This window comes from Enhydra lutris, unplaced genomic scaffold (genome assembly GCF_002288905.1).
Source record: "Enhydra lutris kenyoni isolate GAN:26980312 unplaced genomic scaffold, ASM228890v2 scaffoldscaffold21, whole genome shotgun sequence".
NCBI lineage: Eukaryota > Metazoa > Chordata > Mammalia > Carnivora > Mustelidae > Enhydra > Enhydra lutris.
This window is the reverse complement of record NW_019154105.1, coordinates 55,683,529-55,708,264: the sequence shown is the minus strand read 5'-3', so window position 1 is coordinate 55,708,264 and position 24,736 is coordinate 55,683,529. Positions and strand designations below refer to the sequence as shown.

The 24,736-nt window shown below is 34.9% G+C and overlaps 1 protein-coding gene and 1 pseudogene across 2 annotated transcripts in view; both read right to left on the bottom strand.

The window, feature by feature from the left end:
- Positions 1 to 24,736, bottom strand: part of LOC111149047 (ligand dependent nuclear receptor corepressor like) — a 155,785-nt gene that overhangs the window by 57,282 nt on the left and 73,767 nt on the right. The gene's annotated exons all lie outside the window — the stretch shown is intronic.
- Positions 4,277 to 4,765, bottom strand: LOC111149168 (annotated as a pseudogene).

Sequence of the window (24,736 nt, the reverse complement as noted above, 5' to 3'; positions counted from 1 at the left end):
TAAAAAAGACCAAACATTTTCAGTCTCAAACTAAAATACAGACAAAGAATTAGACATAGAAGCAGAACAGCTTATTTTCAGGGTTTAAAACACTTAGAATGTGAACATAAATTGTAACTAAGCAATTTGTAACTTAATATACAAAGTAATTATATGCATTAGCTATTAAACAAAACTCTTATAAAATCTTGTAACTCTTTATAAAACATATACTCTTATAACAATTTATTACCATTAAATTGTTCCATTCTGTCCAATCTGTATTCCATATATAACCCAAATGTCATCATCAAAAATTTTCCTTTCTTCAAAATTATATTGAGAAATTTCAATCATAAAGAAAAAATAAAGAAAATAAAGTGATACAGGCAGCATCTACCAAGATTCAAGAATTGTTAGTATTCTTTCACATTCACTTTTTAAACTTTTTTTATTTGCACAACCACTGAAAGTACAGTGGAGAATTATGTTATTTCACTCCTTAGTATTTCAGCATGCATCTACTAAGACTCTCCTATAAAAACAGCAATACCATTGTTGAGGATCTTAATCAATCCTTGACCCCAAAACATCTTGATCAGCTACAACTCTAATGAAGGTCAGTAGTGATACACACTTCTGCTTGAAACTTGTACAAGAGCTCTAACAATTAATGATTTTATATAAGAAGTGTAGAATAAGGACGGACAACTTGTAAACAATAATAGTGATAAGGAGTTTTGGTATTTGAGGAAGGTGGGTGGTGGTGGCTTCTTCACACACACACTTCTGGCCTCACTTCAATCCTTTTATTTACTCTGCTCCTTCAGAGGCAGAACTATTGGTAAATTGGGAAGGATGACTATGCAGATGTGATTAGGCTCCATACCTCTTCCTTTTAGAAGTGAAACTAGAGATACTAATTCTTTGCTCCTTAAATACCTTAACTCTTACCCATGCAGATCAGTGTTATGTAAATAGGCCTGCTTTGATCCAGGGAGACTGAAGGAGTAAGTCTTTTTAGTTTTGGAGTTCAATATTAGCTAGAGCACATGTCTAAGAAATCTGCAGCCAAGTTCCCCAACTAACATCTAAAGTTACAGATACATGATTCTAAAATGCAAGATGGTTTGAAAACATATACTATTTGGAGGTGAGGAGAGGCAACAAACTACTTCCACCATGACTATCTCCAAATTTGGTAGCAAAATATGATCTGGGCTAAAATGAATCTATTTATGATCCTGCAGAAATATCAATATATTCGATCACAGGATGTTGTTTTGGAGATGTTACAAAATAAATATCCTTATATTACCTCTTTCAAAAGCAAAAAATTTTGAATTCTGAAAAAACATCTGAGAGAAGAAACTATGGGCAAAAAAAAAAAAATGTAGTATTTTAGCCTTCACATTTATTCTTCCTTTAGAATCCCGTAGGGAAGAGAGGCACTATTGTTCTTATGTACTGGAAAAGGACTTAGCTATATGCTAGAATCTTAGCCATCCTTATGAACTTAGGGTAGTTACATATCCCTTCTAAGTTTTAGTTTCTCTGTTCATAAAAATGGAAATAACAGAACATTCAAAATCATAATAGGGCCTGCTCACAGGATATTTTAAGATTATTTAAGAATGTAGATCAAATACTAAATTCCTGTACTTGGCATTTTAACAGTCTAGGAAACATTAGCCATTAAGACGTAGACTGAGCAGTTCTATTTTATTTAAGTCACAAAATGCCAAATAAGTAAAAATATTAACTAGATTAATATAAAATTACTAGCTAATTGGGAAAATACAAAGGACCTAACTTCTAAGTACTTTTGATACTTTTTGGTCCAGAACAGATAGTATTAGCACAAGTACCCTAAATGACGCAGATTACCAAAACAAGAAATTTCCATGTTGTATATAAAAACTCCCATTTTTAAAAATAATTTCTTGATTATAACCTCCAGGCATCTTTGAAGGCTTCTGTGAACATTCTTCTCCATCTTTCTCTAAACCTAATTTTGCTTTGTATTATGTGTTAAAAGGAGATATTAGATTTACTTCTAGGTATTTTAACTGTGCTATAATTTATTGAATGTCAACTTATAAATTCAAAATAATTAAATTTACCAAAAAAGAACAGAAACATACTTGGATTCATATCATCAGACTGGGGCTACAACTTTAGGGTTGAGTTTAGAGCCAAATTTAAAAAGTTTAAAGCAGAATACGTTGTGCCACTCTATTTTTTATTTTTTCATGTACTCAGTTTTTAGCCCTTTATATTGGGGAATAAGTGTATGTTTATTAATTAAGAAAAGAGAAAGACAAAGAGACAAAAAATGCTGCTGATTAGCTAGTGAGCCTTCTAGATTATGTCTATAAGCTGTCATAACCATAAAAAAGCAAAGGAGTTAACTAGAGATACAGACCAGGAATTGTAATATTTCCAAAGGTCAAGCAAGTAATAAGTATTTGGCTGGAAGAGAGAATGCTGCCACGTGGAAATAGTGTCTACTGTCCCCAAGAAGACAGAAATAACTTATTTTTTGCCTTCTTAATTTTTCAAACCTAACTAATTCAAAAGTTTTAACAAGCTTTTTGTAATAGTTTCAAGATAGTCCTCAATGATTTCAACCTTCTGGCTTCATTCTGTTGTGTAGCCCCCTCCATGTTATATCTGTGGTGGCATGGGTGATTGACAGCATACTAAAGAAGTCTGTCACTTCTAAGATCAAATTATAAAAGAATGTGGGTTCTATCTTGGATACTCTTGACTGTTACTATTTGCTGTTAACCTCCCTCCGCCATCCCTACTCTGTTCTTCAATATCACTTATCACTCACTCTGGAGGAGGCCACACTGTTAGAAGCTCTATGGAGAGGCTAACATGGAGAGGAACTGAAGTCCCCTGCAAACAACCAGTGAGTGAACTTGAAAGAAGATATTCCAGATCAATGAAATCCCAGATGACTGTAATCCTAGCTGACGTCCTCGGAGCAGCCAAATATCCAGCTATGCTACTCTGTGAGATTCCCAGCTCAGAGAAAATATGAGATAATAAATGTTTGTTTTAAACTGCTAAGTTTGGGGGACAATTTACTAAAAAGTAATAATAAATAATAAAGATTTTGTTATATGTTAGTGGGATGTTATTGTAATAAAAATCTAAAACGTAGGGTTGGCTTTAGAACCAAGCAGTGGGCTTTGGAGAAAATTAACACTGTAAGCCAAAAGGTACCTTAAGTTGTTAATAGGAGCTTCATGGTTTTTGATAAGATGTGTAGGGTGAGGATTTGTAAGACAATGAGGTAAATGTTACTGGAAAGTGGAGGAAAGAATATACTTATTTTGTAGAGGCAGAAAGTTTTATGTTGTGTGCAGTAAAGTTTTACTGCTATGTGCAGTAACCTGGAAAGCAGAAAATGTGCCTAATAAATGGGGTAATCTATCTAGGGAAATTTCTAAGCAAAGCAAAGTGCCCTCTGGTTTCTTTGTGCTAATTACAGTAAAATTTAAGAAAGGAGACAGACTAAAAGAAGAACTGTTAAACAAAAAGAAATTAGGTCTTAATTATTTTGAAATTTTTCAGATGCACAGATAGGAAGTGAGGCTAAAATTAAGAAAGGTTGAATTAAGACCAAATCAGAGAAATAGCCAGGAACACAGCTTAAAAAAAAAAAAAAAAAAGATGATTTTTTTTTTTCCAGATTTGACTTTCTCAATAATGTCATGGGACTCACGTGGATTTTTAATTTTATTTGTGTGTGTGTGGGGGGGGGTGTCATTCCTTTATACTGAAGGACTCTGTAGTTAACCAAATCATTTCAGGAAGTGTCTATTCAAGAATATTGGCTAAATCTCAGTAAGAATAGTAAGCTGTATACTGTTTTAAATTGCTTTATTCCCATCCTCCTTCCCTACTGTTGAGGAAGCCTGTCCCAGGGCAAAGAAGGTAGGTAGATGAGGAGAAGGTATGGGAGGGGAGGAAGAAAGAAAATAAACAGAGTCTCAGAAACCTGTGGAATACCATCAAGTGCACCAACATTCACAATGGTAGTCCTAGAAGGAGAGGAGAGAAAGAGGCACAAAGGATAGCTGAAGAAATGACAATGTCTCAAATTTGATGAAAAACCTTTATCTACATATCCAAGAAGCTCAACAAACTCCAAGCAGGATAAACTCAAAGAGAGCCACATTTAGATGCATCCTAATCAAATAGTCAGAAACCAAAGACAAAGAGCAAGTCCTGAAAGCAGAATGTGTTCCGTAAAGCAACTTCCTAGCAGCAGCATGGCGTAGTTCTAGGTGAGGGTCTCACCTTTTGTCACTGTGCTTCAATGTACTCTGTTCTCCCTTCGAGGGCTGTCAATTTCTTATTTAGTGTTGCAAGTCTTTTTTTTTTTTTTAAGATTTTATTTATTTATTTATTTAACAGACAGAGATCACAAGTAGGCAGAGAAGCAGGCAGAGAGAGAGAGGAGGAAGCAGGCTCCCCACTGAGCAGAGTGCCCGATGCGGGGCTCGATTCCAGGACCCTGGGATCATGACCTGAGCCAAAGGCAGATACTTTAACCCACTGAGCCACCCAGGTGCCCCAAATTTTGCAAGTCTTTAACAACAAGACATATCGAACAAGTTGAGAACATCTGTGATTTTCTTGACGCTGTGGTGATGACCTCAATGTATTCCCAGTTCACCCATTTCCGGTGAATCTCCTGCTGCACTGGATCCTCTTAACCCACCACAGCTGCTGCCTGAAGAAGACTTGTTTTGTTTCCTAAATTCCACATATGAGTGAAATCATATAATTGTCTTCCTCTGACTTATTTCACTTAGCATAATACACTCTAGTTGCATCCACATTGTTGCAAATGGCAAGATTTCATTTTATTGATGGCTGAGTAATATTCCACTGTACATACATGCATACCACATCTTTATCCATTCATCTGTTGATGGACATCTGGGCTCTTTCCATAATTTGGCTATTGTCAACATTGCTGCTATGAATATTGGGGTACAGATATCCCTTCAGATCACTACATTTGTGTCTTTGGGGTATATACCCAGTAGTGTAATTACTGGGTCATAGGGTAGCTCTATTTTTAACTTTTTGAGGAACCTCCATACTGTTTTCCAGAGTGGGTGCACCAGCTTGCATTCCCACCAACAGTGTGAAAGGGCTCCCCTTACTCCACATCCTCACCAACATATTTTGTTTCCTGAGTGGTTAATTTTAGCCATTCTGACTGGGGTATTTCATTGCGGTTTCGATTTACGCTTTCCTGATGCCAAGTGATGTTGAGCATTTCTTCATGTGTCTGTTGGCCATTTGTAGGTCTTCTTTGGAGAAATATCTGTTCATGTCTTCTGCCCATTTCTTGATTGGATTATTTGTTCTTTAGGTGTTGAGTTTGATAAGTTCTTTACAGATTTTGGATACTAACCTTTTATGTAATAAGACATTTGCAAATACCCTCTCCCATCCTGTCAGCTGTCTTTTGGTTTGGTTGACTCCTTTGCTGTGCAAAAGTTTTTTATCTTTATGAAGTCCCAATAGCTCATTTTTGCCCCTTGCCTTTGGAGACGTGTCTAGCAAGAAGCTGCTGCAGCCGAGGTTGAAGAGGTTGTTCCCTGTATTCTGCTTTAGGATTTTGATGGATTCCTGACTCACACTGAGGTCTCATCCATTTTGAGTCTATTACTGTGCATGGTATAAGAAAACAGTCCAGTTTCATTTTTCTGTATATGGCTGTCCAATTTTCCCAACATGATTTGTTGAAAAGATGGTCTTTTTTCTATTGGATATTCTTTCCTGCTTTGTTGAAGATTGGTTGACTGTAGAGTTTGAAGGTCCAGTTCTGGGTTCTCTATTCTGTTCCATTTACCTATGTGTCTGTTTTTGTGCCAGTACCATACTGTCTTATTGATTAAAGCTTTGGATTTTTTTTTTTAAGATTTTATTTATTTGACACAGACAGCAAGTGAGCACAAATGGGGGGAGCAGCAGGCAGAGGAGAGGGAGAAGCAAGTTTCTTGCTGAGCAAGGAGCCCGATGTGGGGCTTGACCCCAGGACCCCAGGATCATGGCTGAGCCGAAGGCAGACGCTTAACGGAGTGATCCAGCCAGGCACCTTGATGATTAAAGCTATATTATAATAGAGCTTGGAGTCTGGCATTGTGATACCACCAGCTCTGGTTTTCCTTTTCAACATTCGTTTGGCTCTTCAGGGAGTCCTCGGGTTCCGTACAAATTTTAGGATTATTTGTTCCAGCTCTGTGAAAAAAGTTGCTGATATTTTGATAGGGGTTACATTGAATGTATAGATTGCTCTAGACAGCATACACATTTTAACAATATTTAGTCTTCCAATCCATGAGCATGGAACATTTTTCCATTTCTTTGTGTCTTCTATCATGAGTGTTCTATAGTTTCCAGAGTACAGATCCTTTGACTCTTTGGTTAGGCTTATTCCTAGGTATCTTACTGTATTGGGAATGACTGTAATGGAAATGACTGTAAATGTAAATGGAAATGACTCTCTAGTTTCTCTTTCTTCCATCTCATTGTTAGTGTATAGAAATGCAGCTGATTTCTGTGCACTGATTTTGTATCCTCCCACTTTTCTGAATTCCTGCATGAGTTCTAGCAATTTTGGGGTGGAGTCTTTGGGGTATTCCACATAGAGTATCATGTAATCTATGAAGAGTGAGAGTTTGACTTCTTCTTTGCTGATTCAGATGCCTTTTATTTCTTTTTATTGTCTGATTACTGAGGCTAGGACTTCTAATACTATGCGGAACAACAGTGGTGTTGTTCCTGACCTTAGGGGGAAAGCTCTCAGTTTTCTCCATTCAGAATGATATTTGCTGTGGGCTTTTCGTATATGGCTTTTATGATAGTTGAGGTATGTTCCTTCTATCCCTACACTGTGAAGAGTTTTAATCAAGAAAGGATGATATACTTTGTCAAATGTTTTTCCTGCATCATAAGAGGATCCATCATAAGAGGATCATATGATTCTTGTCCTTTCTTTTACTGATGTGATATATCACATTGATTGATTTGTGAATGTTGAACCACCCTTGTATCCCAGAAATAAATCCCATTTGGTCGTGGTAAATACTCCTTTTAATGTACTGTTGGATCCTACTGGCCAGTATCTTGGTGAGAATTCTTGCATCCATGTTCATCCACGTTCTCCTTTTTGGTGGGGTCTTTGTCTGCTTTTGGGATCAAGGTAATGCTGGCCTCATAAAGATTGGAAGTTTTCCTTCCATTTTGCTTTTTTGAAACAGCTTTAAAAGAACAGGTATTAATTCTTTAAATGTTTGACAGAATTCCCCTGGGAAGCCATCTGGCCCTAGGCTCTTGTTTGTTGGGAGATTTTTGATTACTGCTTCAATTTCCTTGCTGGCTATGGGTCTGTTCAGGTTTTCTATTTCTTTCTGTTTCAGTTTTGGTAGTTTATACATCTCTAGTAATGCATCTATTTCTTCCAGATTGTGTAATTTATTGGCATATAGTTGCTCCTAGTATGTTCTTATAGGTGTATTTCTTAGGTGTTGGTTGTGATCACCCATCTTTCATTCATGATTTTATTTATTTGGGTCCTCCCCCCCCTTTTTTTTTTGATAAGTCTGGCCAGGGGGTTTATCAATTAATTCTTTCAAGGAACCAGCTCCTAGTTTCGTTGATCTGTTCTACTGTTCTTTTGGTTTCTATTTCATTGATTTCTGCATCTTTATTAATTCTCTTCTAGGTTTAGGCTTTATTTGCTGTTCTCCAGGTCCTTTAGGTCTAAGTTTAAGTAGTGTATTTGAGATCTTTCTTGTTTCTTGAGAAAGGTTTGTATTGCTACATACCTCTCTCAAAAGAGACACTTTAAATTCAAAGGTTCACATATGTTGAAAGAAACAGGATAAGGGAAAAAAAAAGACATTATGAAAACATAACCAAAAGGAAGCTGGGGCGATTCTACTAATATCAGGCAAAATCTATTCTAAGACAAAAATTGTCAATAAAAACAGAGAAGGTCACTTTATAATAATAAAGATTCAATCTCTTAAGAAGATCTAATATTTATAAACATATATGGACCTAAGAACAGAGCCCCAAAATACATGAAGAAATAACAGAATTAAAGGAGAAAGGAAACATTCATTATTAACAGTTGGAAACTATTCAAAAAAGCCACTGTAAAATATATCTATCTACTTATTTATTTAGAGAGCTTGCACAAATGGGGGGAGTGGGAGAGGGAGAGAGAAAATCCCAAGTAGACTCTACACTGAGCACAGATACCTACTCAGGGCTCAATCTCACAACCTTGAGAACATGACCTTAGCCAAAATCAAGAGTGGTACACTTCACTGACTGAGCCACCCAGGCATCCCTAAACCACTTGCAATAATGGATAGAAAATCCAGAAAGAAGAACAACAAACAGAAGACTTCAATAACACTAACAAACATATGCAGCACTCCATCTCAAAACAGCAGAATACATATTTTTGTCAAATGCATGTAGAACCAGAACATATTTTGTCAAATGCATGTATGACCCAGGAATTACACTACTGGGTATTTACCCCAAAGATACAAATGTAGTAATTCAAAGTGGCACCTGCACCCCAATGTTTATAGCATCAATGTCCATAATAGCCAAACTATGGAAAGAGCCCAGATGTCCACTGACAGATGAATAGATAAAGAAAATGTGGTATGTATATACAACAGAGTATTACTCAGCCATCAAAAAATGAAATCTCGCCATTTGCAATGACATGGATAGAACTAGAGGGTATTAAGCTAAGTGAAATAAGTCAATGACAGAAAGACAATTATCATATGATCTCACTGATATGTGCAATTTGAGGAACAAGGCAGAGGATCATAGGGAAAGAGAGGGAAAAAATGAGATAAGACAAAACCAGATAGGGAGATAAACCGTAAGAGACTCTTAATCTTAGGAAACAAACTGAGGGTTGCTGGAGGGGAGGGGGCTAGGATGAATGGGGTGGCTGGGTGATGGACACTGGGGAGGGTATGTGTTATGGTGAGCACTGTGTATTGTATAAGACTGATGAATCACAGACCTGTACCCCTGAAACAAATAATACATTATGTGTTAATAATTTTTTTTTTAAAGATTTTATTGATTTATTCAACAGAGAGAGAGAGAGAGATCACAAGTAGGCAGAGAAGCAGGCAGAGAGAGAGGGGGAAGCAGGCTCCCTGCTGTGCAGAGAGCCTGATGTGGGGCTCGATCCCAGGACCCTGAGATCATGACCTGAGCCGAAGGCAGAGGCTTAACCCACTGAGCCACCCAGGCGCCCCTGTGTTAATAATTTTTAAAAAAATACATGTAGAAATTCTCCAAGACAGACCATATGGCAGGTCACACACAAAAAAAGGTGAAAAACATAAAAGGTATGGTCTCCAAAATCAAAGGAATAAAACAAGTAATAAGAGGAAATATGGGAAATATACAAATGTAAAAACAAAAACAAAAACAAAAGCAAAACCCACATATTCCCAAACACCTATTGAGTAAAAGATTGGGTCACAAAGAACATTAGAAAATACTAAAAGTTTAATAAAAAGGAAAACAGAACATACCAAATGGTATAAGATGCAGCTACAGCAGCACTTAGAGGGCAATTTGTAGCTGTAAACACACATTTTTTTTTTTTTAATTCAAACCAACAACCCATTAACTTATGTGCCTTGAGAGAAAATGAATTGAAAACTAAACCCAAAACAAGCAAAAAGGAGGAAATAAAATGTTGTAGCAGAAAAAAAAAAAAAAACCATAAAGAATAGAAAAACAACAGAGAAGCTCAATGAAAGTAAAAGTTGGTTTGAAAAAAATCAACAAATTCACAAACCTTTAGCTAGACTGGCCAAGAAAAAAGCTAGAGAAGATTTAAGTTGCTACAATCAGGAATGAAAGAGACATCATCACTAACCTTAAAGAAACACAAAACAGAACCAGAAAATACTATAAAAAATTATATGCCAACAAATTAGATATCCTAACGCATGTAACATTGTATGTTAACTATACTGGAATCAAAATAAAAATAATAAAATTTTAAAAAAGAAAAAAAAACAAATTACATATCCTAGATGAAATGGCTAAATTCTAGAAAGATAAACTACCAAACTGACTGAAAGATGTAACAGAAAATGTAAATAGACCTATAAAAAAAAATTGAAATAATGACTAAAATACTTGTCACAACGAAAAGCTCAGAGACAGATTTATGAGGAAATTCTATTATATTTTTAAAAAATTAACACCAAATCCTTCATAAACTCTAAGAAACAGATGAGGAAGAAACAATTCCCAATTCATTCTATGATAGCAATATTAGCATTATATCAAACTAGACGAGGAAATCACATGAAAACTACCATGCCAAATGAAAACTAACCATTATGAAGAGACACAAAAATCCTAAATAAAATACTATCAATCAGAATCTAGCAACACATAAAAATAACTATACACCAAGAATCTAGCCCAAGAATGTAAGGTCAGTTCAACATATAAAGACCAATCATCATAATAAAACATTAATAAAAGACAAAAGCCAAATCTTCATAGATATAGAAAAGCACTTGAGAAAATCCTGCAAGCTTTCATGCTAAAAACACCGAACAAGCCAGGAATAGAAGAAAACTGCCTCAATTTAAGAAAGAGGGCCAATGAAAAATTCACATGTAACATCATATTTAATAGTGAAAGAAAACTTTACACCTAAGATCAGGAACAAGACAAGAATATATGTTCTCACCACTTCTAGCCAACATATACTGGAGGTTCTAGGCAGGGCAATTAGGCAAGAAAAAGAAATAAAAGGCATTTAGATTGGAAAGATAGAATCAAGGCTCTGTTTGTATGTAACACTCTTTAAAAAATCTTTTTTACTTTAATTCCACTATAATTAACATACAGTGTTATATTAGTTGCAGGTGTACAAAACAGTGAATCATAACAATCTTACGTATAGAAATTTCTAAGGAATCCAAACAAAATAAATTTTAGAGCTAATGATTAAGTTTAGGAAGGCTACAGATCAAATATCAATAAACAAATACCCATTTTACTTCTATACAATGGTACTAAACAATTCCAAAATGATAAAAGAAAAAAATTCCATTTACAACAGGATCACAATGAAACAAAACAATGAAAAAACTGTATGCTAAAAATGATGAAACTTAAAAACAACCCAAACAAATAGAAATACATCTAATGTTCATGAACTGGAAGATGTAATATTGTTAAGATGGTTAATACTCCCCAAAGAGATTCAGCACAATCCCCATCAAAATCCTAGCTGGCATTTTTGTAGAAATTGGCAAGTTGATCTAAAATTCATATGGGAATGTAAGGAATCCGGAACAGCAAAAAAAAAAAAAAAAAAAAAAAAATCTTGAAAAAAAAGAACTAAATTGAAGGGTTAGCACATCCTGATTTTTAAAATTACTATAAAGTGCAATATCAAGACAAGTGTTATCGGCATAAAGTTAGACATATAGATGAATGTAGTAGAACTGAGCCCCAAAATAAGCCTTTCCATTGATAGTCAATTTATTTTTGATATCAGTCCCTAGACCATTCAATGGGGGAAAGAATAGTCTTTTCAACAACAGTGCTGGGACAACTGGATATTTACATACAAAATGAAGCTGGATCTCTACCTCAAACAATATATAATAATTAACTGAAAATGTATCAAAGACCTAAATACAGGAGCTAAAACCATAAAAATCTTAGAAGAAAACATATGTGTAAATCTTCATAACTTTGGATTAAGGTGACAATTCCTTACATATGACACAAAAAGCACAAGCAACAAAAGAAAAAAGATAGACATACTGGATTTGATCAAAATTAAAAACCTTTGTACTTCAAAGTACACTATCAAGAAGTGAGAAGACAGTCCAAACAATGGGTATTAATATTTATAAGTCATGTCTGATAAAAGTCCAGTGCCACAGTATAGAAAGACCTCTTCTTACAAATCAACAATTAAAAAAAAAAAATCCCCAAATAAAAACTGGTGAATGATTTTAGTAGATATTTTTGCAAATAAATTACTAATAGCCAATAAACACATGAAAAAGATGCTTAACATCATTGCTCATGAGGGAAATGAAAATCAAAACCACAATGAGATACCATTTCATACCCAAAAAGAGCATTATGATAAAAAAATGCAGAAAAAGTGCTCATGAGGATGTAAAGAAATCTGAACCCTCAAACACTGCTGGTGAGAATGCAAAATGGTATAGCATCTTTGGAAAACACACTGGCAATTTTTCAAAAATGTAAACATATGATCCAGCAAATTCTCCTCCAAGGCATATAACCAAGAAAACTGAAAACATAAGTCCAAGCAAAAATGAGTGCATGAATGTTCACGGTAGCATTATTCATAACAACCAACAAGTAGAAACAACACAAATGAACATGAACTGGTGAATATATAGATAAAATGTCATATATCCATACAACAGAGTATTATTCAATTATAAAAAGGAATGAAGAAATGACACACACTGTGAGAATGAACCTTGAAAATATGCTAACTGAAGGCTGCACATTGTATGATTCCATTTACGAAATGTCTAAAACAGGCAAATCTATAAAGACAGACAGTAGATTTAGTAGTTGCCAGAACCCGGGGGAGGATAGGAAAAGGATGAGGAGTGAGTGCTTGTTTATCTGCTAACAGGTTTCTTTTTTAGAATGATGAAAATGTTCCGGAATCAGATAGCAGTGGTGGTTGTAAAACTTGGTCAATGAGTACACTAAAACCCACTAAATCGTATATTTTTTAAAAAGTTAATTTCACAATATGTGAATTACATCTCAATTAAAAAAAAAACAGAAAGGGATAACTCAGAGAGCAGAACATGACAGATCCAAGATCCATAAATAATTATTCTTAGACCTTAAGATCTAATCAAAGAATTATCAACTTTTGCTCAGCTGGATTTCAGATTAGCTATGAATGGTGACTTCTGTGTGTACCCCTTTCCCCAATTCTGAATACCCTACACCTGTCCTACCACTCTATGTGGGGTGTGTGTGGGCAGGTAGCTTGTCTTTTTATTTTCAAAGGTCTACAGATCAAGATGAACTGTACTTGAAATGCTGTCCTTAAAGAGCTGCACCCAAAGAACATTGTTTGCACCTGTTACTGAGTACTGTGAGATGATACTGTAATAACAGTTAAGACCTTTGAAGGTCTTGGACAAAGATGAGCATATTTTGCATATAAAGAGAGATGTTAATCAAAGGCGACAGACTGATTCCAACTTCCTTGTATTCACGCGTTTGTTCAGTAGTCTCCCACACTGATAGCATATAATGCCATTGTTTACTGAAAAGGAATAGTTGCTCCTGAAATCATTCTAAGAATACTGATTGGGTTGTCTCAATTATGAGATCACCAATGTGGAATACGTAAGTCACTAATACAATAAAATGTTTTAAAGGACAGGATGGTGGCATTTTGGTAATCTTTTCCCAACCCCATTTCCCTTCTCTCCATGGTTGATAGCTACATTAACAACAATTAACACTGGTTTAGTACTTTATAGAACAAGAAGAACTCATGTATACTGGTATCATTTAATGTCAAGAATCATATTACTACAGATAATGGTATAATGAAAGGTAAAAAGGGAAGCAAAGTCCTATAGAACCATTTATGGGACATAGTTTTTGCTCTCGCCTTTTATTTTTCCCAAGTATTTTACTTCAAAACATTTCGATCTATAGAAAAAATTTAAAGTAGAGTACAATGTACTTCCACAAAATTTTACCTCTATACATTCAACTAATGTTGACATTTTTTTACCATTTGCTTTACATACAAGTTATTTAGGGGTAAAGCATTTGCAGATGTCATGAATCCTTAACCTGAAATACCTGGATAATAAAGAATATTACCATGTATAACTATAATGTCATTATCCCTTTCAAGAAATTTAACACAAACAATAATGCCTTTAACTTCCCAATTACGTCCTTTATAGTTTTTTTTCTCCCCAATCTCAAAATGCAATCAAGAGTCACATGTTGTATTTGACTGTCACGTGTCTCCAGCTCTCTTTTTTCTTTCATGACATTTAGTTTCTAGCATGCTCCACAATTTGGGTTACATTCCTTATCATTTAAATTCAGATTAATAATTTTTTACAGAAATAGAATCATAGGTGATTTGCTTCCTCGGAGTATCAGTTAGTCCCACTATCAGTTGGTGGGGTTTTGGAATGTAAGTAAGGTTTGGTGGGGTGAGGTCCAGAGCCAACGACCAAGAAAGAATTCTTGAGACATCTTTGGTGCAAAATGGTGGCTTTCAGCAATCGTTATTCCACTTCCTCCAATAAGTATGCTGATTTTTTTCATAGTCAGAGGAAGTAAAATCTTCCTGAAAAAGAGCCATTTTTCACCGACCCCATGCTCAGTTCCACATAGTCTGACCACTTAAAACCCAACAATTTCATATTAATATCCATTCCTATGGAATTCTCCATCCATTGTTTCAATGTTATGCTGGTTTTAGTTTAGTTTAGTTTTGTTTTCAGAACATCTGCTTGCCTTTGAATTATGAAAGTAAATAAAGTGAATGAATAAGTATCAAAAACAAAACAAAACAAAATGGTGGTTTTATTAAAGCACGGGATGAGACCCATGGGCAGAAAGAGCTGCCACACCAGGGTTGAAGGGGTGGCTGATTATATACTTGGAAGTTGGGGGAGGTAAGGAAAAGAGAGATTTTCAAAAGGATTTTCATATGTTAAAGAAGACTCCCAGGATACCAGATGCCACTGTCAAGTTAAGGTTGCTTTTCCTTCTAGCAAGGCATTAGTCTGAAGACAGTTGGGAGCTTCCTGGATGAATGTCACAGGTATCCGACCCAGGAGTGTGTGTGTGGGGAGGGGGGGGGCGTATGCAGGGAATCAGCTTATGCTTTGTCTTTAGCTAGCTGCCTGATCCTTCATCATCAGTGATGTCATCCATCACTTGCTTTAAGGTGATACCCAACAAATGTCTCCATTGTGAAGTTACCTTTTCTCCTTTGTAATAATAATCTGTGGAGTAATACTTTAATGGAATTATCCTGTTTGCCAACATTCAACATTCCTCAATGGTTTTAGCGTGACTGATGATTCCTGTCAGAATCAATTGTTACACTAGTGACTGCAAAATAGTAATTTTTAAATTCTATTATTCATTCTCTATTTTTATGTAGCATTCTTTTAAAAAGTGCCTTCTCTTCTACGAAGAGAAGACCCTTATCTTTTGTTTTTATCACCATGGACTCATGGATTGTTTCTTGTTATCCAATGTTATTGCCCATGCCTTCGTTATTCATTTTAACGTACAATTTTTTCCAAATTTAGCCAGTGGAAACCCCTTCAAGTTGGTCCTTCTATCCTTTTGATGTATCTCCTGTTTGTGGGGACTTCCTTATTTTTTAGCATATAAGAATATACTCCATGTCCACCTTCTATTTTTCCTGTCCCTAACTTAGAATCAACCAATACCACAAATGTCCTATTTTTCCTTTTTGTGGTAGGGAGTGCTACTGAGACATCAACGTCTGGATGCTAAGTGTGGTCATTGCTACTGTGGTGTCACTGCTTCTTGAATCTTACAGTAGGCAAAGCTAGTAAATATCATACATGTAAGCATTTTACACACACATATGTGTGATTATATTTAAATCATGAATTCATATATAGCTCTAATAACATAACATTGTTCTTTGTCTTCCCCCAGTCCATAGTTTTTAACCTTTATCTAACAGAAAAAACTCTCAGAATTACTACACCAATACTGCTGCTAAAAAATGTTAATTTTTTTTTTTAAGATTTTATTTACTTATTTGACAGAGAGATATCACAAGTAGGCAGAGAGACAGACAGAGGGAGAGGGGGAAGCAGGCTCCCTGCTGAGCAGAGAGCCCGATGCGGGGCTCGATCCCAGGACCCCGAGATCATGACCTGAGCCGAAGGCAGAGGCTTTAACCCACAGATTCACCCAGGTGCTCCTAATTCTTAAAATATGTCCCATTGAGAGTGGGTCAGAGCAGTAGGTTAATTATGTAATTTTTTCCTGTGTTCTGTAGTATCAATATGATATACAATTAGGTTTGGGTTTTTTGTTGTTTGTACTCAATCACAGGGTTCACTCCCCCATCCTTGCTGATTTTATTAATTTTTAATGCTTAAGATTCTCGCTCTCCCTCTCCCTCTGCACAAACCCCTCCAAAAAAAATAGTAAAAAGTTAACATGTTTCAAAAGTCAAAACTATATTAAGACTCAAATAAGTTTCACTTATTTTCCTTTATTTTCCACCACTCCCAAAGTAACCAATCATTAGTTTCTAGTTTATCTTTTGTGTGTAAAAACAGATTCATACATATTTTCCCTCTTCTTTCTTAAGAGTGAACATACTATATACAATATGCAGTATAATTTTTCCTCTTGCTTTTTCTACTTAAAAATATATACCCAGGGGGTGCCTGGGTGGCTCAGTTGGTTAAGCGTCCAAATCTTGATTTCAATTCAGGTCATGATCTCAGGATCTTGATCTCAATCAAGACCCACATCCGGTTTCACTCAGTGGGGTGTCTGCTTGAGATACCCTCTCCCTTTCCCTCTGCTCTTCCCCTGCTCTCTCAAAAAATAAATCTTAAAAAGAAACACACACACACACACACACGCACACACACACAGGAATTTTAATCATTCTCAGTTCACAGAGATGTTCTTTGTTCTTCATTCTCTAGTTCCATGTCTGTCCACTGTATGTTTCTACCACAAAATTGTCTACACGTCTCCAATGGATGAGCATGCAAATGATTTCTAATATTTTGCTGTTATAGGTAATGCTGAAATGATTAATTTTGTGCATGCTGTTAAACAAATACCTTCAGGTAAATTCCAAAAATTGAGATTACTGGATGAAAGGGTAAATACATACATAGTTCTAATAGATATTGCTTCATACTCCTTGTAGGAAGTGTATCATTTTGTACTTCTCACAGCAATGGATGAAAGTAATTGTTTTATAGGTACCCTAACAGAGTGCTGTAAGGCTTTTGAATTTTGGCCAATCTAAGAGAAGAGAAATGATAACTCACTATTGCTTTAATTTCCAGTTAGAGGGCCATTTAGATGTCTTATTTTTCTGTGTGTAATACTCTGTTCATGCCTTTTGTCAAATTTTTTTTATTGGATGTCTGATCTTTTCTCCCCCTCTTAATTTTAAAAACTTACATTATAGAGATTAACTCTTTGTGATACAGCTCACAAATATTTCCTCCCAGTTTGTCTTTTGTCTCCCAACTTTGACTATGGAGTTTTCTTACTGGGCAATTATTTTTTTATATAAATGACTCTTAAAAGTAGTCAATATTTTATCTCATCCAGATTTTAAATAACAGAGAAAGCCTTTACCCTATATCTGACTTACAAAAGAATTCACTGATACTTCCTTCCAGAGTATGTACACGGTTACCTTATTTTGTATTTAAATCTCTTATCCAGTTTGAAATTTATTCAAGTACACATGAGGTACAGATCTAATTTTACCTTTTTCCAATTGATTTTCCAGTTGTCCTAAGACAATTTATTAAACAATCCATCATTTTCCCCACTATTTGTAATGCCACCTACCTGCATCATATGACAATTTCCCTGGGTATCTGAGTCTATTTCTCAATGACTGCTTGTCCATTTGGGCAACAGTACTACAATTTTAATTACAGAGGTTTTAATACCTGGAAGACCCAGTGCCAGGACTTTAAAAAAAATCTATTCTTCATATTTGTATTCCATATTTTATCTCCAAGGAAAAGTGGTGGGTGGGGGAAGAACTATAAGGGATATGAAATTTACATATTAATTTAGGGAAAACTGAAGTTATTTGTATGTTTATTCCAAAATATTGTGGTTTTTTTTTGCTACTGTAAATGCTATTATATCATCTCATTATGTGTATATGAAAGTCAATGATTGTTCATTTTATGTATCTTGACACTGTGTCGAATTCTTTTACTGTTTAAGTTGGTATTATTATCAATACTCTTGGTTTTCTATTATCATCTGCAAAGAGAACTAGTTGTATTTTTTTCTTTTCCAATTTGTATGAATCTAAAGCAGTTCTCTCGTCTAATTGTCCAAACTTCTAATACAATGTTAAATAGTGGGAACTGAGAACAGTCCTGTCTTGTTCCAATTTTAATGGGAATGTGGCCAGTGTTTCCACATTAAATGTTATTCTGTATTGAAAAAAATAGGGTATATGTGTTTTATTAAAGAAATATGCATCAATTCTTTTTTTTTTTTTTTTAAGATTTTATTTATTTGGCAGAGACAGATGAAGTGAGAGAGGGATCACAAGCAGGGGGAGTGGGAGAGGGAGAAGCAGGCTTACCACAGAGCAGAGAGCCTGATAATGGGCTTGATTCCAGGACTCTGGGATCATGACCTGAGCCAAAGGCAGACGCTTAAGACTGAGCCACCAAGGCACCTCGCATCAATTCCTTTATTATTATTTTTTTTATCATGAACACATGCTGAATTTTGCCAAAGGTCTTTTCAGCATCAGTGGAGATGAACTTTTTTGTTCCTCCTTGGATTAAAAGGTGAATTATATTAATGGATATCCTAAAACAGAAGCATTCTTGCATTACTGGAACAACCTCATTTGAACATGACATCAATCATTTTCTTATCGTAGCACAGAATTCTGACATTTTATTTTCTTACTGTAGCACAGAACTTTGACATTTTTGAATTGATAGGAGACTGTTATATGTGTTAACTATCTTTATGAGATTTTTATCTAGGTATCTAGTTTCATACTCATGTTAAAATAATGACACTTTATTATGTTCTGGAAAAATTTATGGAGCATTAAAACTGGCTAACCTTAGGTTTGGTGAAATATAACTTTTAAATTTTCTGGGCTGGTGTTTTGTTGAGCTTTTTGGTACTTTTTCCTACATAAAAAAAGGGGGGGCTTGTTTAAGCTATCTCCTCTCATAGATAGAAGTCTATTTATCTCTTCTGTGATAATAATTCTGGTAAAGGGGATTTTCCTATGTAATTAACCATTTCGTCTAAGTTGTAGAAAAGAGAAGCAGCAATTTTGTTTTCTTCCTTTTCACCTTAAAAGTCATTTCAAAGAATGTTTACATTGTAAGTAGACAGGACTTTGAATTTTTTGTTATTCACATTTCTATCTTTATTGTATTATGGTTGAAAATTGTTTTTATGTGTTGTTTCTACTTTATGGAACTTTCTTAGGATTCTTTTTGACTTAGTCTATCAGTTTTTTGGTGAATGTTCCCTCTACACCTTGAGAAGAAAGTGTACCTAAATTACCTGAGGATAGAGTTCAATATATACCCATAAACTATCCCTTACTATTAAGTTCTCTATATCTTTTAATTTAAATTCATTTCACCTATCTTGGACTCAAGGTTACATGTTAATAATACTGCTCTGTGTTTGTTCTTTCCCTTAAATTTTCTGCTTTTGCTTTATGAAGGTGGTTGCTGTCTTATTTGGTACATAGATACTAGTAAATGTCCTATCTACATTGAGTTATGACATTTAACAAAGTCTTTTGTCCTCAAGACAAAGTCCTTAAATCCTCAAGACAACTAATATAATTTGGTATGTAACAGAAAAATTTTGAGTACTCATATTTAATTGTATAGAATATTTTTAAAAATGTCTAACCCAAGGGTTAAAATTTCACAGATTAATAAAAATTTATTCCTTCATCAAGGGTATTCTTTTTTGCTTGTCCTTTTTTGCTACAATATGTATGGTGCTGAAGAACACTACTAGGTATAATCTATCGCCACTGACTTGATTCATACTAAGGTGCCAGCAATTTTAACCAGCGTTGCTTTTGTACTACCAGTGCAAATGTCAACATGGCAAAAGTGGCAAATAACATCTTAGGATTACTTTTTTAAAAAATTGTTTGAACCTTGCAGATTCCTTGAATGAGTCTCAGGGATCCCAGGGTTCCATGTATCACACTTGGAGAACCACCATCCTATGAAAACCTAATATATCTTTATCCCATAATAGTACACTGGAAGGCAATATAGAAGAATGGCTGGAAGTACATCCTTGTGGTCAGATATACCTGAAATGATGTTTCAGCTTTGTTGATTAGGCTTTGTAACTTCGGGCAAGTAACTTAGTAAGCCATAATTTGTTTATTTGTAATGTGATTCTACTAATAGTATCTAAAGGAGTTGCTTTGAGGAGTAAATGAACAAAAATATACAGAGCGTGTATCCAGTACCTATTAAATAGACCTCAGAAAGCCTAATTATTTAATTTTTATACAGTATAACTATCTTCTACAATCCCTATCAGGAAAAGAAAAATCAAAGACAGTAATTTGGGTAATTTCTCTAAATCAAAAGCTTATAAAATGAGCAAAACCCTTTAAGTATTAAATTCCTACAATTTTAGAATATAAAATTTCAGATATTGGCATATTGTGACATTTTAAAGCCTTTTCAAAAAAAATTGACTGTTTAATCTTGTCTATCTTCTCCATTTTATTATTATTTTTTAAATATTTATTTTAGAGAGGGAGAGCGAGCGCATGAGTGGGTGGGGCAGAGGGAGAAGGAGAGAGAATCTGAAGCAGTCTGCGCTGAGCATGGAGCCGGACCTGGGACTTGATCTCTCAACTTTGACCTCAGGACCTGAGCGGAAGCCAAGAGTCAGATGCTCAACCAAATGTGCCACCCAGATGCTCCCTATCTTTATTTTACCTTTGCATTCTATTTCACTAATTTCATTCATATCTTCATTTGTCTTTCTCCAACTTACTTAGGGTCACTTTTTTTTTCTTAACTCCTTCAGTTTAGATATATGGTTCACTCATTAAATTTCTTTCTCTTTCTAATGTATAAGAATTTAAGTTTATAAATTTCCTTTTACCAAATCAGCTTGCCCAATAAGTTTTAAAGTTTCTTTTTAATATCATCCGGTGCTAAATATAGTCTCATAAATATTAGTTCTTCATTCCCTGAATTACTTAGAAATGTCTTTAAATTTCCATATATTTATTTAAAGTTATCTTTTTGTTATTGATAATCTTAATTGAACAGTATCAAGGAATATGGTGTGTATATGTTTTTACTTGTTGAAAATTCAATGCACAGAATATAGCCAATTTTTATAAAATTTCAAGTAAACTTGAAAAAATGTTTACAATGTTTACCAACTTGATGATGGTTGGGTTCAGGGTTCTATATATGTCCAGTAACTCAAACTTGCTAATATGTTGTTCAAAATATTCTTTCTTCTCATTAATTTTAAGTCTATATTATATAACCAAGACATACCCTCCATGATGTTCTACTTATACATTTAATAACTTGTACTTCATATGTTCAAGCTATGATACTCTGGTATACATATTCATAACTGTCATGGTTTCCTGCTTAATAGTACTTTTTATCGGGGTGCCTGGGTGGCTCAGTCGTTAAGAATTAAGCGTCTGCCTTCAGCTCAGGTCAAGATCCCAGGGTTCTGGGATCGAGCCCTGCATCGGGCTCCCTAGTCAGTGGGAAGTCTGCTTCTCGCTCTCCCACCTCCCTAGTTTGTGGTCCCTCTCTCACTGTGTCTCTCTCTGTCAAATAAAATCTTAAAAAACAAACAAACCTACTTTTTAATCATGATATTAAAATCCTATTAATTTTTAATACTTCTCCTTGACTTTATAAAGTCATTATATGGAGTGCCTGGGTGGCTCAATTGGTTGAATGTCTGCCTTCGGCTCAGGTCATGGTTCCAGGGTCCCGGGATCAAGCCCCATGTCAGGCTCCCTGCTCAGCAGGGCGTCTGTTTCTTCCTCTCCCTGCTGCTCTGTCTAGTTGTGTTCTTTCCCTATCACTGTCAAATAAATAAATAAAATCTTCAAAAATAAATAAATAGAGTCATTATATTTGATGTTAATATGTTGTTACATGTATCTGGTCAGGTTTTCACTGGCATATATTTTCTTCCCAGGGTTTTACCTTTTCAAGGATCTTTTAGGAAAAGCATATAGTGAATCTGAATTTTTATTCTATCTGATCATTTTTTTTAAAGATTTTATTTATTTATTTGACAGACAGAGATCACAAGCAGGCAGAGAGAGGAAGGGAAGCAGGCTCCCCGCTGAGCTGAGAGCCCAATGTGGGGCTCGTTCCCAGGACCCTGAGATCATGACCTAAGCCAAAGGCAGAGGCTTTAACCCACTGACCCACCCAGGTGCCCCTCTGATCATGTTTTAATTGGAGAGCTCATACTCTATTTAGATAACTGATATTTCTATTTACTCCTATTTTTTGCTTTTATAGGTCCCAGTTTTTCTTTTGAAATTATTTTTTCCCACACAATTTCTCCTTTTCTACTGGTTTGAAATAGTATGTCTAGATCTATTATTACTTGGCCCAGAAATTTTCACATGCGTATTTTTCCCTGTCAAAGTCCAAAGTCAATTAATATATATGCCCTATTAAAAGTACTGTACAATGCTTTACTTCTAGTCACACCACTCTAGGCTTACATGTTCTTACTGTCAGGTATTCCAGAATCCTTAAACTCACAAGTAGATACTATTTTTATTATTTTACACAGTAAGTTTTTTTTAGATTTACCCCAATGATTATCAGTTTTTATTTTCACTTCTCCTTGCATCTCAGACCTTTTCACCAGGATTGTTTTGTTTCTTCCTCAGGTATAAACCTCAAAGATTTTTTTGTTTTGTTTTGTTTGTAAAGAGAAAAGAGAAAAGTCTGTTGGAAGAAAAGCCCCTGTTTTCTTTTTAATCTGCAAATAAATCTGTTCCTTGAAAGACATTTAACCGGAATATAAAATTCTAAGTTGACTGTCATTTTTCTTTTGTAGGGGTCCATTTTGCTTAGAAGTCAACTATCAGTCTATTATTTGACCATAAGTAATCTCAGTCCTTTAGTTCTGGCTGTTTTCAATATTTTCTCTTTCTCTCGGGTCCCATCCCTTTCCCTCCCCACCCTGGTATTTATTCTTTAACTAAGTCTGATGTGAATTTATTTTCTTTTATCCTGTTAGGTAACACTACCATCTCTGAATACAATGATTCTTAACTTTCATAAATTCTAAAAAATTCTCAGGCAGTATCTCTTTGAATACTGACCCTATTAAAGTTCATTTATAATCTCCATTTAAAACTCTGATTAGACACAAGATAGCTCATTTCAATATATCCTCCATGTCTCTTAGCATCTTTCACATTTTTCATATCTTTGCTGCATTTTTTGTGGCTTCTCCAGATCTTTCCAATTATCAATTACCCACACTATAACTATTTAAACTTTAAGTTTTTAATTTCCATTTTCTTTTTCATTCTTAGACAGTATTTGGTTATTATTTATACATGCTAGTTTTTTAGTCTCTAGCTTTTACTCATGTTTTTAATTTCCAACATTGTATTTCCATTTAAAAGATTAAAATATATTCTTTTTATATTCTTATCTTTTAACTATAAAATCCACAGTCTTTGAAGGCAGGGTACTATTTTTATTTTTGCTGATTACTGCAAACAGTGCCTTGTTTGCATGTGTATTTTATGATTTCTTTATCTTATTTTGAGGGGAATGTGTTCATTTTTAAAAGAACTTCATATTTGAGACTGTTTTGAGATGAAAGTTTTGGATATGTTGTTAGAGAGTCTGTGCCTTTCGTTCTTCTAGGTGCTTGGAGGAGCTACCAAACCAAGATGATTTAAAAAAATGTTTTTATCATGGTAAAATACACATAACATAAAATTTACCATCTTAACTATTTTAAGTGAATAGTGAATGGTATTATATACATTCATAATGTTGTGCAACAATCATTACCATCCATCTCCTTATCTCTTTTCAACTTTAAAACTGAAACTTCATACCCATTAAATAACCAGTTCTAATTCCCCTTCACCCTTCACAGTTCTACTTTCTAATTCCCCTTCACCCTTCACAGTTCTACTTTCTGTCACTATGATTTTGACTACTCCAAGTACCTCATGTAAGCAGAAGCATATACTATATGCTTTTTTGTGATTGGGTTATTTTACTTAGTGTAATGTCCTCAAGGTTCCTTCATGTTGTACCATGTGTCAGAATTTCCTTCCTTTTGGGGCTAAAAAAAAAAAATTTCCTTATATGTATATACCACATTTTACTTATCCATTCATCTGTCCAAGGACACTTGAGTTGTTTCCAACCCAAGATGATTTTAATTTTTTTAAATTTTTTTAGATTTTATTTCTTTATTTGACAGAGAGAGAGATCACAAGTAGGTAAAGAGGCAGGCAGAGAGAGAGGGGGAAGCAGGCTCCCCGCTGAGCAGAGAGCCCAATGTGGGGCTTGATCCCAGGACCTGAGATCATGACCTGAGCCAAAGGCAGAGACTTTAACCCACTGAGCCACCCAGGCGCCCCCCAAGATGATTTTAAATTAAATTCTAGAATTATGAATTAGTATAAAATTAGATTCCTAAAGCCTGTGTCACACAGCCACTGGCTAAAAATTACAGAGGAGATTTTCTTCTTTTGGGTATAGACATAGTTTCTAATTTTCTATTTACTTTAAATTTTGTTTTTTCAATCTAGCATTTTTCATTGTTTCTTTAATGAGAGTTTCATATTTCCAGTCTTCTCTATTTCTAGACACAAGAA